This window comes from Lutra lutra, chromosome 4 (genome assembly GCF_902655055.1).
Source record: "Lutra lutra chromosome 4, mLutLut1.2, whole genome shotgun sequence".
Classification (NCBI taxonomy): domain Eukaryota; kingdom Metazoa; phylum Chordata; class Mammalia; order Carnivora; family Mustelidae; genus Lutra; species Lutra lutra.
In genome coordinates this window covers 189,538,771-189,551,356 of record NC_062281.1, presented here as the reverse complement: position 1 = coordinate 189,551,356, position 12,586 = coordinate 189,538,771, and the positions used below count along the sequence as shown (strand labels likewise).

Sequence of the window (12,586 nt, the reverse complement as noted above, 5' to 3'; positions counted from 1 at the left end):
AGTGCTGGGGCAGGGACACTGGCTCGGGCCATTTGCTTCTGCATAGAGGAGCTCTCAAGGCATCCAGGGTCATAAATACCAATGTGTCTAGTTGGCAGCGAGCCAGCGGGTACAGCTCCCAGGGACTGGACACCACAGAGCAGGAATGACAGGTGAGCCACAGGGCAGGAGCTCCACTCAGCACCCTGGAGTTAGAGGTCCCCTCAACTCAGCTTTCCTCTTTTATAGGGAAGGGCTGGAGAAACTAGCATGGGTTGAGTACCTGTGTGTGAGTGTGGGGCTTAGTGTTTCATTTTAGAATTCTCTCCTGTTCTTATCCTTCCCAGAAGCTGGGAACTTGCTGCAGGCTGAGTGTGTTTCCCCCATCTCTGTATTCCCTGCTCCTCTCCGCACACACTCTGAGGATGTATGATAATCTGGCTCACCCCTCACACAACAGTGGTGGTGGCCTCCCTTCTTCCTGGCTTCTGTAAGGAAAACCTCTGCATTCTGCAGCTGGGGCCCTGTGGCTACCCCACTTTTGAGGCGACCCCCCTCAGCGCTCCCCAGGTGACACCGATGTTTATGCCTTCTGAGCCCTGATGGACAGAAATGGGCCAGGCACTGGCCTTTGCTGCCCAGTCCCTTCTCCTTGTGGCCTTTTGGACGGGGGTGTCAGGCAGACCACGTGCTAAAGCTGGAGGGATGCCCGGTCCCAGGAGCTGGCATGGTTCTGGGCTCTGGTGCCAGGAAGGTGAATAAAGGGGGGAAGAGGGGATGGCGCCAGGAGCCCGGGTTTGGCAGCTCCCTCCGGAGAAGACCCGGGGATGCCCTCGAGTGTCCGGGCGGCTGGTGATCTGCCAAGGCTGTGCGGAAGGGGAGACAGGAGCGCAGGCCAGAGAGAGACCTGGGGACCTAGGAAACTTGGGGGCGGGGCAGGAGTCACGGCCTGGGCCGTTTGCAGAGGCGTGCATCGACCCCCAGGGGTCGCTACGCCTCTCGCAGCCCTGCCCACCGGCACTGGGAGCCCGATTGTACCACCGCGCGGCTCCCGCAGGGGGAGAGGCGGCCACCGCTGCGCCTGGCGGCGGACTCCAGAGACAGCAATGAGCGGCGGACCGCAGGCCCTCACCGGCCACTGACGCAAGGCCAGGCGGCGCGAAGGCCGGGGGCGCCAGTGGTCTGGGGGCCGTGCAGCTCCAGAGCCTGCCCCGGACACCCCCACACCCCATGGTAGCAGCCGGGACACAAACAAAGGCGGGCGGCGAATAAAAGGCGGCGGCGGCGCGGAGTGCTTGGGTTGCGCGCTGGAGACCAGGATCTGCACCTGGCTGTACGCGGTCTGTGCTCTCTGGAGTGGAGCGGGAAACCCCGGCCTCCTGCAGCCCCGAAGAGCTTCTCACTGAGACTTCCGCGAGGCGACAAGTCCTCCCGGTGGGGTGGCCGCAGCCCCCAGCCCCTCCCGTGCGCCTTCTTCCAGCGCCCGCGGCTCAGCCAGCTCAGCTTGGCCAGCCGAGGTGAGTGCGACGGCCTCTGGGCGCCATCCGGGTCGGGGCTGGGGGATGCATTGCTCGGAGGAAGGGGCAAGCCCTTCGCGCCGCCCCACCCCGGCCTGCGCGGGGCTGTGTGAGAAGTTCTCTAGCTCTCCAGCCAGCCCCGGGTGCAGGCCTTGGCGTCCCCGGGAAAGCCAGCTGGTGGTGGGCAGAGCCCGGAGCTTGCCCCCCCGCGGCCGGGCCCCAGCTGCGCACCAACTCCTCCCGGGGCCAGAGCAGCTTCGGTCTGCGTGGGTCAGTTTGACATCCACAGTTGGCGAGATTTCCGGTCTCCGGGGAGGCTTCCGACCTCCAGCCCCCTGCTCGTCCTCGCGGGTGGATGACTGATTCTGTAAAAGTTGAGTGTCGGTCTGGAAGCCGCCCGGGATCCGGATCTCGGCCAGGCTAGAGCAGAGGGAGGAAAAGGTTAATGACCTCCTTTCCATCCACTCCCCACCTTAGCGCACTCGTGCTTTCGGCCGGACATTTCCCGAGTCCTGGAAAGCAATTAATCTGGTTGCAGGTCCTGTCGGGCGCGCGGGAGCTCTGAGGCAGACTGGGCGGGCGGAGGAAGCCGGATGCGATAGGGTCCCCGGGCCCTGCGGAGAGGCGAGTGAGGGTGGAGGTGGGCTGAGCAAGGGGGCAGTGGTGGCGCTGAGGCTTGGGGTAAGATTCCTCCTGCGAGTAGCGCGGAGTCCCGTGAGCCAACCCCGCCGCTGGGAGAGAACTTTTCCCAACTCCCCGGGGAGATCCGCAGCTCGGACTGGGAAGGCGCCTCCAAGGAAGACTTGGAGACTTCCTTTCCGAGGCCCCTGTCCGGCAGCCCCCCTGAGGCTGGACGCAGGTGCCATCCCGTCCACGCCCCGGCTCAGCACCGCGGACAGCGCCGCGAGCTTGCCTTGGAGACGCACAACCCCCGCGCACACGCCCACGGACCCAGGGTCCTTGCGCACACTCACACCGACCTACAGACCACCTGCAAACAATCCCCACACAGATTCACAGTCCACACATGCAAATATATATCCATTCACAGTCCACACACAGAGGGGCGATCCATCCACTCACACGTGGGCAAACTCAGGTCTTCCCACAAACACTATCATCTGTGCAGCCTCTTCCTCCAGGTCCCGCTGTCTCTGGACATCTTACTAAGCCCGACTCCAGAGCTCCTTTCTGGGTGCTCACAGAGATACCCAGTGATTCACAGAGCTACTTGGGCTCCCCACACAACACACACACACACACACACACACACACACAATACACACACACACTATCTTGGTGAGGAAAAGCAATCCCCACCCCCCACCCCCAACCCCCAATGCAGACCTGAGCAGGAAGCCAGGCATCTGCCAAACAGAAGGAGAAGGCTGTGGCCCACTGGAAGCTATGGGCAGAAACCTGGCCTTACAGAATCTGGATTTTAGGCTCAGAGTCCATTTTGCTCAGCTCACCACCCTCAGACCTGCTCCCCTTCCTCAGACCCTACTCCAGACAAATGTGTACCAGGGTACACACCACTCTTTCTGCATCATTTTTTGCTTGCACTTTCTCTTTGTTTCCCTGCTCTGTTCTCCTCTCCTATGTACCTCTCTGACCCCCCCACCCCCACCCCACCGTCTTTCCCAGTTCACTCTCCACCAACTTTCCTTAGCCTGGGTCTGACCCAGTCAATCTTTGCTCCAGTATGGACACAGCTGACCTTAGAGGGAGCTGACTCCATTCTCCAGGCAGATTCCCCCCCACTCCCCTCTCTGTGAAAGTCTGACACCGCCTCCCTCCCTGCCCATGGCCTCAGCAGCTTCCGGCCCCTTCCTGGGAACGTGTCTAGGGCCGGATGCCCCAGAGCCCCAACTGTCTCTCCAAAGGGCCAGGATTCCTCTGTTCTGGAATTACAGAGGGCCCCCATCCCATGGGGATTTTGAAGGATCTGGTACCCATGTTCTGGCTTGCCCTTTGATACCTCTTCTGCTATTGCCCTTAATATCCAAAAACTGTTGGAAAGGGAAGAGTCCCAGTGTGATGTGGTGGAAAGAGCACTGGAGTGGGAGTAAGGAGACCTGCATTTTTTCTCAGTTTGGCCACAGTCTCCCGGTGTGTCTTTGGTCAAGTTACTTCCCTTCCCTGAGCCTCAGGCTTCCCATCTGTGCAAGAACAGGGCTGGCTGAAGCGAACCTCAAGGGTCCCTATTTAATCCTAATAATGGGGAACATTAGCTCACTCTTGAGTGTGGGTGGGAAAATCAGGGTTCTAACCTCAGAGGTTATAGTACCTTTCCTCCCTGCTCAAGGCACACCCCACTGGTGAATTCATCCTGTCCCCTGAATGAGGGATGTTCAGATGACTTCCTTTATAGGACCAGAGATGTCAAGTAATTTTCCTGAGGTCACACTGCTGAAGCACATTTTCTGTTGAGGCAGACATTGATTCTGCATGAACCCCTGGTTCTGCTGGTGGATGCTTGGTGAATGAATGAATGAATGTATGAGTAGTAGAGCAGGAACTTCAGCTGGGATCTCCTGACCCTCAGAGCCTTAGAATTATGGTTTAACCCCTTTTCTCTAACAGTTTAAGCACACTTATCTTGTCTCTTCCTCTCCCCTTCACTCATCTGGTCATCCAAAGGCAGACGGAGTTGTCTGAGTTAAGGTCCTTCCTCCCTGAGTTAAGGTCAACTCCGGGCTGGTTGTAAATGACCACAGAGAAGACACTAGCTGAGAACACCATTAGAGACCTGCCTGGTGGGTAGGGTCTTGGCAATCAGCCCCAAATCCCTAAGACCCGGACCAAGTCAGCTGTTCATGGGCAGCTGGCCAAGATCTGAGGCCAGGAGGGAAGACAGTCACTGCTGCCATTTGACTGAGTGTCCACTTCTTACAGCCCCGTGAGCTGAGTTCTGCAAAATCGCCTTTACGGATGAGCACAGTGAGATGCTGATAGATGAGGTGGTTTCCCTAAGGGCAGTCTTCCAGGCCACTGTCAGTCATAAAAACAGGCACCCAAAAGTGGTGGTGGTGGTGGTGACAGCCGTGGTTGATAACAACATCATTGGTATTGATAATGATTAGCCTCTTTGGTTTTCCTCCCCCTCTTTGAAATTGTTTCCCCTCCTGAACCTCTTCTACTCCTCCTCCCACCCACATATGGAGATACCGAGGGCTGGACCAGTGAGGCAGGGGTGTCTGATTGTTGGTGGGTCCTAGCTGAGAGAAAGCTTGTCATTTTAAATCCTCTTCCCCCTGCCCACCCCGCCCCCACCAGAGCATGTCTCCTGCCAGAGGAGCTGGGAGCAGTGTCAAAGTCTGTCAAAACGCCCCTCCGAGCTGGGTTCCAAATGCAAAGCCCAGGGAAAATAAATAAAGAGGGCAGTGTCGGCCCGAAATAGAAACATGCACCAACTCCCAAATAGGCATGTTTTCTGAAAGTCGCATTTCACGGGCAGACGGTGTGGCTCACACTCCAGCTGCTTGACAAAGGCCAGAGACGTGGATGCTGCCAGGATAGCCCAGGGAAGGTGGCAGAGCCTCCCCAGCCCAGCCTGGGGAGACCAGACGGCCACTCTTTGCCCCTCACCAGCTGGAAGGCACAAGGGTGGGAGGACTGCAATTCTGTGTGAGCATCGAAACTCTTTGGAAACGGGCACCATCCAAGGGTAATGGCCTCGGGTCCTCTGGCTTCCAGTGGGAGCAGCAGGCTGGTAATAACAGTGCTGATCGCGACGCTGCCATTTGTTGAGTACGTACTAAGCATCTACATATACTGTTTCATCGACCTTATAACCACCTCGTGGAATAGGGATTGTTATTCCCATTTAATATACAGGAAAACCAAGGTTTGAGAAGCGAAGAGGCTTGCCCAAGGCCATACACTGAGGAGAGGCCAAATGGGGGATTTTTATCAAATAAACCGAAAGTCCCCGTTTTGCCCAATACTCTGCATTGTTTCTGGCATTCATCCATCCATTCATTCATTGAATGAACAGTATTTGTTGAGAAGCCATTTACATGATTTTCAAAAGAATGTGAATTCCTCTGCTGGCCCCACCAAGGGTGAAGGGTGAAGGGCAGGGCTGTGTCCCAAGTTCAGCTCTGGCCATCTCTCAGGGACCGGGGGTGGGTACCTGTGGTTTCTAGGCTAGCGCTGGGAGTGGGGACTTTGCCTCAGTGTCTTGGACTCTGTCCCCAACCACGGGAGCCCAAACCTTTCTGCCTGTGGATGGGCTCAGGTGGGAGCCTCCTATAAAGCTTGAATTAGGAAAAATGATTTAACTCTGTGAGATGTCAGGGCTTTAAGAGGCCTCTGTAGATGGGGAAGTGACTTCAGAGAGGGCGAGCTGCCCAGCATCATGCAGCAACACGTTGGTAGCAGAACCTGAAAGCCAGGGAGCCAGGCTGGTGTGTGTGTGTGGGAAGCATCCAGGGGACCCCAGGGAAGGAGCTGAGCGGATGCAGGCGGTCATTATAATACTTCCTTTCCAAGCACAGGGGTGAACCGCAGCTGGCTTTTGCTGCATGTCACACCAAGTCCTCTGCTCTGCACAGGGCACCCCCACCTCGAGCCTGACCCTGCTCACATGCCCAGGTCCCCAACTGTGCATGATCATCACAATACAGAATATTTGTCATGTGCCAGACACTGTACTAAATGCTTTACACACATTAATTGATGGAATCCCCACAACAACCCAGAGGTAGGTGTTTTTACTCCACTTCACAGCTGAAGGGACGGAGGCTAGAGAGGTTGACCCACTCGCCCAAGGTCATACAGGTAACCAGGAGGTAGGTGGAGCCCACAGAACCCCCCCCCATTGGCAAGTTTATTCTGTGGGTAGGAAGGGGGAGAGTCTGGAACCAAAGCCAAAGGGAAGGAGGAGCTGATGGGCAGCAGCAAGCTATTTATACTATAACTCTAGGTCTTGTCACGCTTGCTGGCATTTGTGCCAGGAAGAACTGTGTCTCTGCCAAAACCTAGAAGGAAGAAACCTGGCTCGGGGTCCCGGGACCATTCCCTGGGGGACTTTACCAAAGTGTCGGGTCTGGGTATGTTTCTCCCTGAACTCAGGGGGAAACCCACTGGGCAGGCGGAACCCCTAGAGTGTGCCCTTGATTCTAGCATCCTGTTTCCTTCCTTTGTTCCTCCCTTTGAGGGAACCAGACTGGGAACCTGGGAAATTCAGAAAAAGCCATCACGTGGCAGATCTAGGGTCTTGCTTTATGCAGTGAACGTGACCACTGGAAAAGAGGAGGTGGCGGGAACAATGAGAAGGAGTGGCTTGGATTCTGATGCCAGCGGGTGCCATCTAGGACTCTTACAGGGGATGTTCCTTGAACCAGGGAGTGATATCCTGGGAGACAGTGTCCAGAGGCTTAAACCTCCTCTACCTGAAAAAGTCTTCTCCTTAGTCCCCCATCCCACATGTGTCTGCCCAGGCAGCCCCACTGTGTGCCAGACACTGGGCGCAGAAGTGGAAAAGCCTGTCTCTGTCCTTGTAGGGCTCACCAGAGTCTCCCATCCCCACCCAGCATCTCCTACTTGGAGCAGAAGTGATGGAGGAAAATGATGGCTCCTCTAGGTCTCCTGCCAGAAGTAAAAGAGGGACTCAGGTATCCTCTGGGGTTCAGAGGACATGATCCAATCAAGCAGTCATTCCAGGGTCAGGAGAAAAGCTTCCCATGGGCGGTGCCTGCAGCATGCTTGGGTGACCTTCCCAGCTTGATGTCTTGTTGGGAGATGGGGTGTGGTAGGGAAGGCTCATCCCCGCCCAGCCATCTGCCCAGGCACCTGACGCATATCCTGGCACCTGGACAGTGCCAAACCTTCTCAGTAGGGGAGACAGTACTCCTAGCTGGACGCCACTCCTATCACGGTTGAGAATGTGGGGATCTTCTTGTCTCTGGGAAAGGCAGCTTAGATGGGGCTGAGTTGGGCAAAGGGTTTGGCGAACTGGTGTTCCTGGGATGTTTGGGGAGGGGCATGTGTCCTTCTCCCCCATTTTGGCCTTTGTACTCTCCGGAGGATTTCGCATGCTCTTGGCTGGGAGGGCTCTGCAAGGTGACGCCTCCGATGATGACGATGATGCTAAGAACAGCCAACATACTTGGAGTGTTTCTACCTGCCAGGCACTGGCTTAGAGCTTAGAGCTGTTACAACTCCATCTTCATACCTGCCTATGAGGACATCACTATTATTACTCCACTTTGAGGAGCAGGAATGTGAAACGCAGAGAGATGAAGCAGCTTGCCGGTGAGCAGTGGAACGCAGGCAGGCTGGACTCAGGTGTCGTAAGAGCAGCCACCATACGATGACCGAAGCTTTGGCCTTTGTATTAACTTGATTTGGGTCTCTTAAGATTGCAGCCAAAGTGCCTTTGGACCCTTCGGTAATCTGAGCAATTTGTAGGTATGGGGCTGTGTCCTAGTTGACAGGGAGACATGGGTAGACCATTTGCTTCTTGACTGCCAAGCAGCCACACGGATCATGTTTCAGATGTCCAGATGTGTGCAACATCTGGCAGACTGGCAGGCCTTGTCTGGCTTTCCTCCAGATGTTTCCCCCTTTTCATTCCATGTAGACACAGCTGGGACTTGGATCCCTCTGGACATGACCACATGTATGGAATCCCTGGTTGAAAAGTATTTGCTGGCTTTGAAGCATCATCCTGTGACTTCCCAAAGGCAGGATGTTGGTTTCAGTTCCTCTCTGCCCTCCAGGACTGAGATGCATTAGGGTAAGCTAGAGAGAAGTCAGGCTTTGGAGCAGTGTCAGTGACCAGAGGAGGAGACCCCGCCTTCCCTTCTTCCAGCAGAGAAGCTGGAGAAGCATTGCGGGAAGCAGGTGCTGCGTGCTCCTTGTAAGGGTTCCTGACTTTCTGACCCAGGCTTCCAGAGGCTTTGAGCAGATGGTTCCAGAGTAACAGAGTCAGGAGTTCGTGATGAACAGGGATGTGTCAGCCAAGAGGCATATCTTGGGCATGAGTGAGCATTAGAACAGATCTGGGGTGGGAAGGTTTGGAGAGACTTCTGGGGAAAAGGAGTTCAAGTAAAGACGATTTAACAGCAAGTCTCTATCTTAAAGAGCGAGCACCAATAAGTGAATGAAGGAAGACAGTGAATGAATGAATTAGGGAATGAGTGAATGAATGGGAAGTGGGCTTTGACAGCCAGGCCCCGGATTTGACAGAGCCTAACGCCAAGTGCTGACAAAGGGAAGGGACCTGTTCTTGTCCCCACAGCAGCCGTCAGAACAGGATCAGGGAGATTGAGCCTGAGTCCTTGAACCTTGTCCTCTCACTTCTACCCACCCCCCATTCTGCTGGACCCTCTGGTCACAGGGCCCCTCTGGCTCTGGTCATGGCACAGATCGGAACCAGGTTGCTGCAAAGCTGATAGAGGCAACGGTCCCAGCACCCTGAGAAATCTGCGATGTTCTTCACCTTCCTAGCTGCTCCCTAAGCCCTAAGCCACCCTATTTTCTCTCTTGTCCCACTTTTCTGTCCTGGCCCTTTGTGGACTCCAAATGACAACTGGACAGTGTATCTGAAAGCTCCTTGAGTCCAGCTCTCCCATTTGACAAAGGGAAGGAAGACTAGCCTGAGAGCCCAAGCAGATAGGAGACAGAGCCCCGTGATTGTGACAGGATTGGGGGAGAGTTCCCACTGACTCGGGATAACACTGCGCCACGAGCAAGGTGGGGGTGGGGCCGAGAGGGACTGAGATTCTTGAGCCCAGGTAGCTTCACTGGGGTCTCTCCTGGCCTCTGGGGCTGGGAGCAGCTGTTAGTTCCCCGGGGGCCTGAATCTCCCAAGCGTTTGATGGGAAAGGCAACAGAGTTGAGGAGGAGGATACTTGGAGATCTGCTCTCCCTCCCCGGCCCTCTGCTCCAGCCGCTCTGCTCCGACCCTCAATTCCTGTCTCTGTAGGTAGTCGCACCTTCACGGAGTGTGGGCTGAGGCTAAGAGCCAGTGTCAGATCCCCACCCTGTCAGGGGCCTCTGTGCTGGCCTCATGTATGCATGGGTACAAGGTACCCCTCCGAGACTGACCCCTCGACCCCCACTATAGGTACCCGAGCTGCCCATCGTCAGGGTAGCCAGGAAGCCCTTCCCCTGGAGCCACTGACTTGTGCGGGCAGCGGAGCTGCGTTTCCACCCAGACCCCCAAGTTGATGAACTTGCTTGTTAGTCCCTGACGCTTTCCTCCTCCCTTCCCTGGGGCCAGAGCTGAGCCTAGACTGGAGCCAGAAAACTCTGGGGGCAGACACCAAGAGAGAGAGACAAGAAGAGAGCAAGAAGGAGCTCATAGGTGTGCACACCAGTGGGGACCAGGAGGACTGAGTTTTCAAACATGTGAGACTCAAATAAAATCGACTATAGTGAGAAGAGTATCAGGCTTATCAGAAATCTGCTTCAAATAAATCCCTTTACTTCTTTTAGCCTCCTTTTTCTTGTTTGCGAATTAGAAATGATTCCTAAGACTTGGAAACCTCTGTGAAAATGATCTACAAGCTGTTTAAGTTGCTGCATAGATACAAGACCCATTCCGTCCCCCAGGATGGGAGGGGGAGGGGCCGGGAGAGTGGTGGCTCTGGCCTGGGGACACAAGGAGCCTCCAGCATCTCCGTGCTGCGTTTCTCTCACCCGGTGCTGGCCCCCTTGTCCCTCCGCAAGCCCCAAGTCTGGCAGCAGGGGCTGGGGGAGCCCTGAGGTTTCACCCTTCCCGCCCCCGCCCCCCCCCCCAGCCCTGGGCAGTCAGGCTGTGGTCCAGCCTTCTTAGAGCTCCATCCCAGGCCACTTGTTGTGACCTCTCTGTGGATCTGAGCACTTTGCATTATGTGCTTTGCATCTTTTAGCTTCCTGTTTACTCCCGAGTTTGTCTTTTGTGGTGAGGGGCCGAGAAGGGTCTTGCCATGTCCCTGGACCCACAGATGTGGTCTGGGTATGCTGGGAGGAGGGGAGGGATAGAGTCTCCAAAGTCACCCTGGAGCTAAGAACTGACAGGTGGCCACCTGCTGTGTCCCAGCAAAGCTTAGCTGGTGTCACAGCAGGACCCTCCCTGCATGTCCCCAGGCGCCCAGTTGTACAACAGCTTCTGAATGGGATGAAAGGGAGCCCTCTCCCTAGCCTTTGTCTCTGTGTCTTACAGCAGGGCTGAGAATCCAAAGAGGGAGGGTTTGAGAGCATCTCTCCCCAGATGGGGGACCACCGTTCAGGGGTTGTAAGCAACTTGCTCTCAGTCACACAGCCAGTGGGAGGGGACATCCCTAATCCCAGCCCCTGGGGCCGCATTTACTGCCCCCATAGCAATCCTTGCTTCTGCCTCCTTCCTTGTCCCTGAACTTCGAGCTGCCAGGAGAGCTGGCTGGAGCCAGAGATGATAGGGGAATTGTTTTACATATTTGTTAATCAGGTCTCAGAGAGAGAGAGAGAGAAGGACCCCAAGTTCATCATCTACGAAGAAATCCAATTTGGCTTTTATGGCCATGGTTATTGGTCGTATTTTGTGGGGATCTTTTTATTTTTATTTTTTTATTCACCTAGCGGTCCGGGGGCTGGGTTGCTGACTGGCCACCGGGCCCAGTGGGTCCTCCGGGCTCACACTGAAGTCCAGACAATGGCCAGGGACAGGGGGTGAGGAAGAGATGGTGGGAGGGGGACACGTTGCCTAAGGCATATAGTGAGGTTTTTAGGAACCTTCCGACCCTTCAGGCAAGGGGACATCCAGGGGCCTGGCTGTGTTACTCATTTTATTAAGCTTTCATTGCCTTTTCTTCAGAGATGCCAAGGCTTCTTGGCGGGCTCCAGGAGCCAGGACTGATGGGTCTGGGCCATGAGGCCTGAACTCTTGGGCGGCAAGAGGTGGGGGGAGAAGGGGGGAGGCAGGCAAAAGTGGGTCAGTCTGGTTATAACACCCCCTAGCAGTAGAACACAGAGGCTAAAATGATGGGGCTCTGACATTGGCCTGCAGAGGCCCAGACCACAGCCACCCCCAACCCGTGCACCCTGCCTCCTAGAGCCGCGGCTGGATCAGAGATGACATAGATAAGTCAAGTGACCAGCGCTGGGCACCTGGCAGTGCTTGGTGGAATCAGAGCTCCCTGCCCAAGCCCCTCACACAGCTTCTGCCAGACCGTAAGCCCCTTGGCCTTCTATTTCCTTTCACTGCTTGTTGAAGAGCTGGTTGGCAGATCTGGGCAGTCTGTTTGGGTCCCTCTCCCTGGACATAGAATCCTGTTCCTGGCCCAGAGGCTGTCATTTCGTCCTTCCCCACCGCTGGAGGAAGAGGCGCTTGGAGGAGTAAGCCCTGGCCAGAGACCCAGGAGCCTGAGTCCATCCTCAGGACCAGGGGTATGGCAAGCCTGCAGAGAGGCAAGTGTGACGCCCGGGCCAGGGAAATGCCAATGGTTAGACCACCTCTTTGAAGAAGTCACTGGGGACTGGGGAAGGGACCAAGGGTAGCAGGGTCTTTCAAAGGATCCTGGACCACCTGCAGCAGAATCACCCAGGGAGATGGTATGACTACAAGTTCCTGGGCCTCACCCCACCCATCGCCCCCACCCTGTCCCCATAGAGTCTGATTGACTGGACCTGGTGTCTGGCCTAGAAATCTGCATTTGAACAGATGCACCTGGTGCCTGACCCATGTTAAAGTCAGAGGGTTAAGGTGGTGGAGAATAAGAGTTGGCTCTGGCCAACTTCCACCCTTGCTCATGAGCAGGGGCCAGATTTGGGGCTCTCCCCATCTCTGAAGCTCATCACGATCATACTAGCAGCTGTGACTCAGCGAGCAGGGTGTCACCATTGCCATTATACAGATGAAGAAACTGAGACCCCAGGCCCCCAGAGGGAGGCAGAGGTTTGAACCCAGGTTTATCGGACTGCAAAGTCCGTGCTTAGTTCCCCACTGTCACCCCCCAGAATCAGGCCCTGGTGCTCTCAGTACCCCATAATCTTCTTAGTGATGGGGGGGATGAGTTCTGTCCCCCTGAGCCCACTAGAGAGAACACAGAATGGGAGAGGGTTGTGGTGCTCTTATAACCATCAATACTGGATTCCTCTGGTGCTGGCTGGGACGTTTC

The 12,586-nt window shown here is 55.7% G+C and overlaps 1 protein-coding gene across 1 annotated transcript in view; it reads left to right on the top strand.

Annotated features, from left to right (window-relative positions):
• Positions 1-1,103: 1,103 nt before the first annotated feature.
• DISP3 (dispatched RND transporter family member 3) overlaps positions 1,104-12,586 on the top strand; it is a 48,666-nt gene continuing 37,183 nt past the window's right edge. Inside the window, exon 1 of the mRNA XM_047728325.1 lies at positions 1,104-1,496. The gene's annotated coding sequence lies outside the window, so the exon portion shown is untranslated. The remainder of the gene's footprint in view (positions 1,497-12,586) is intronic.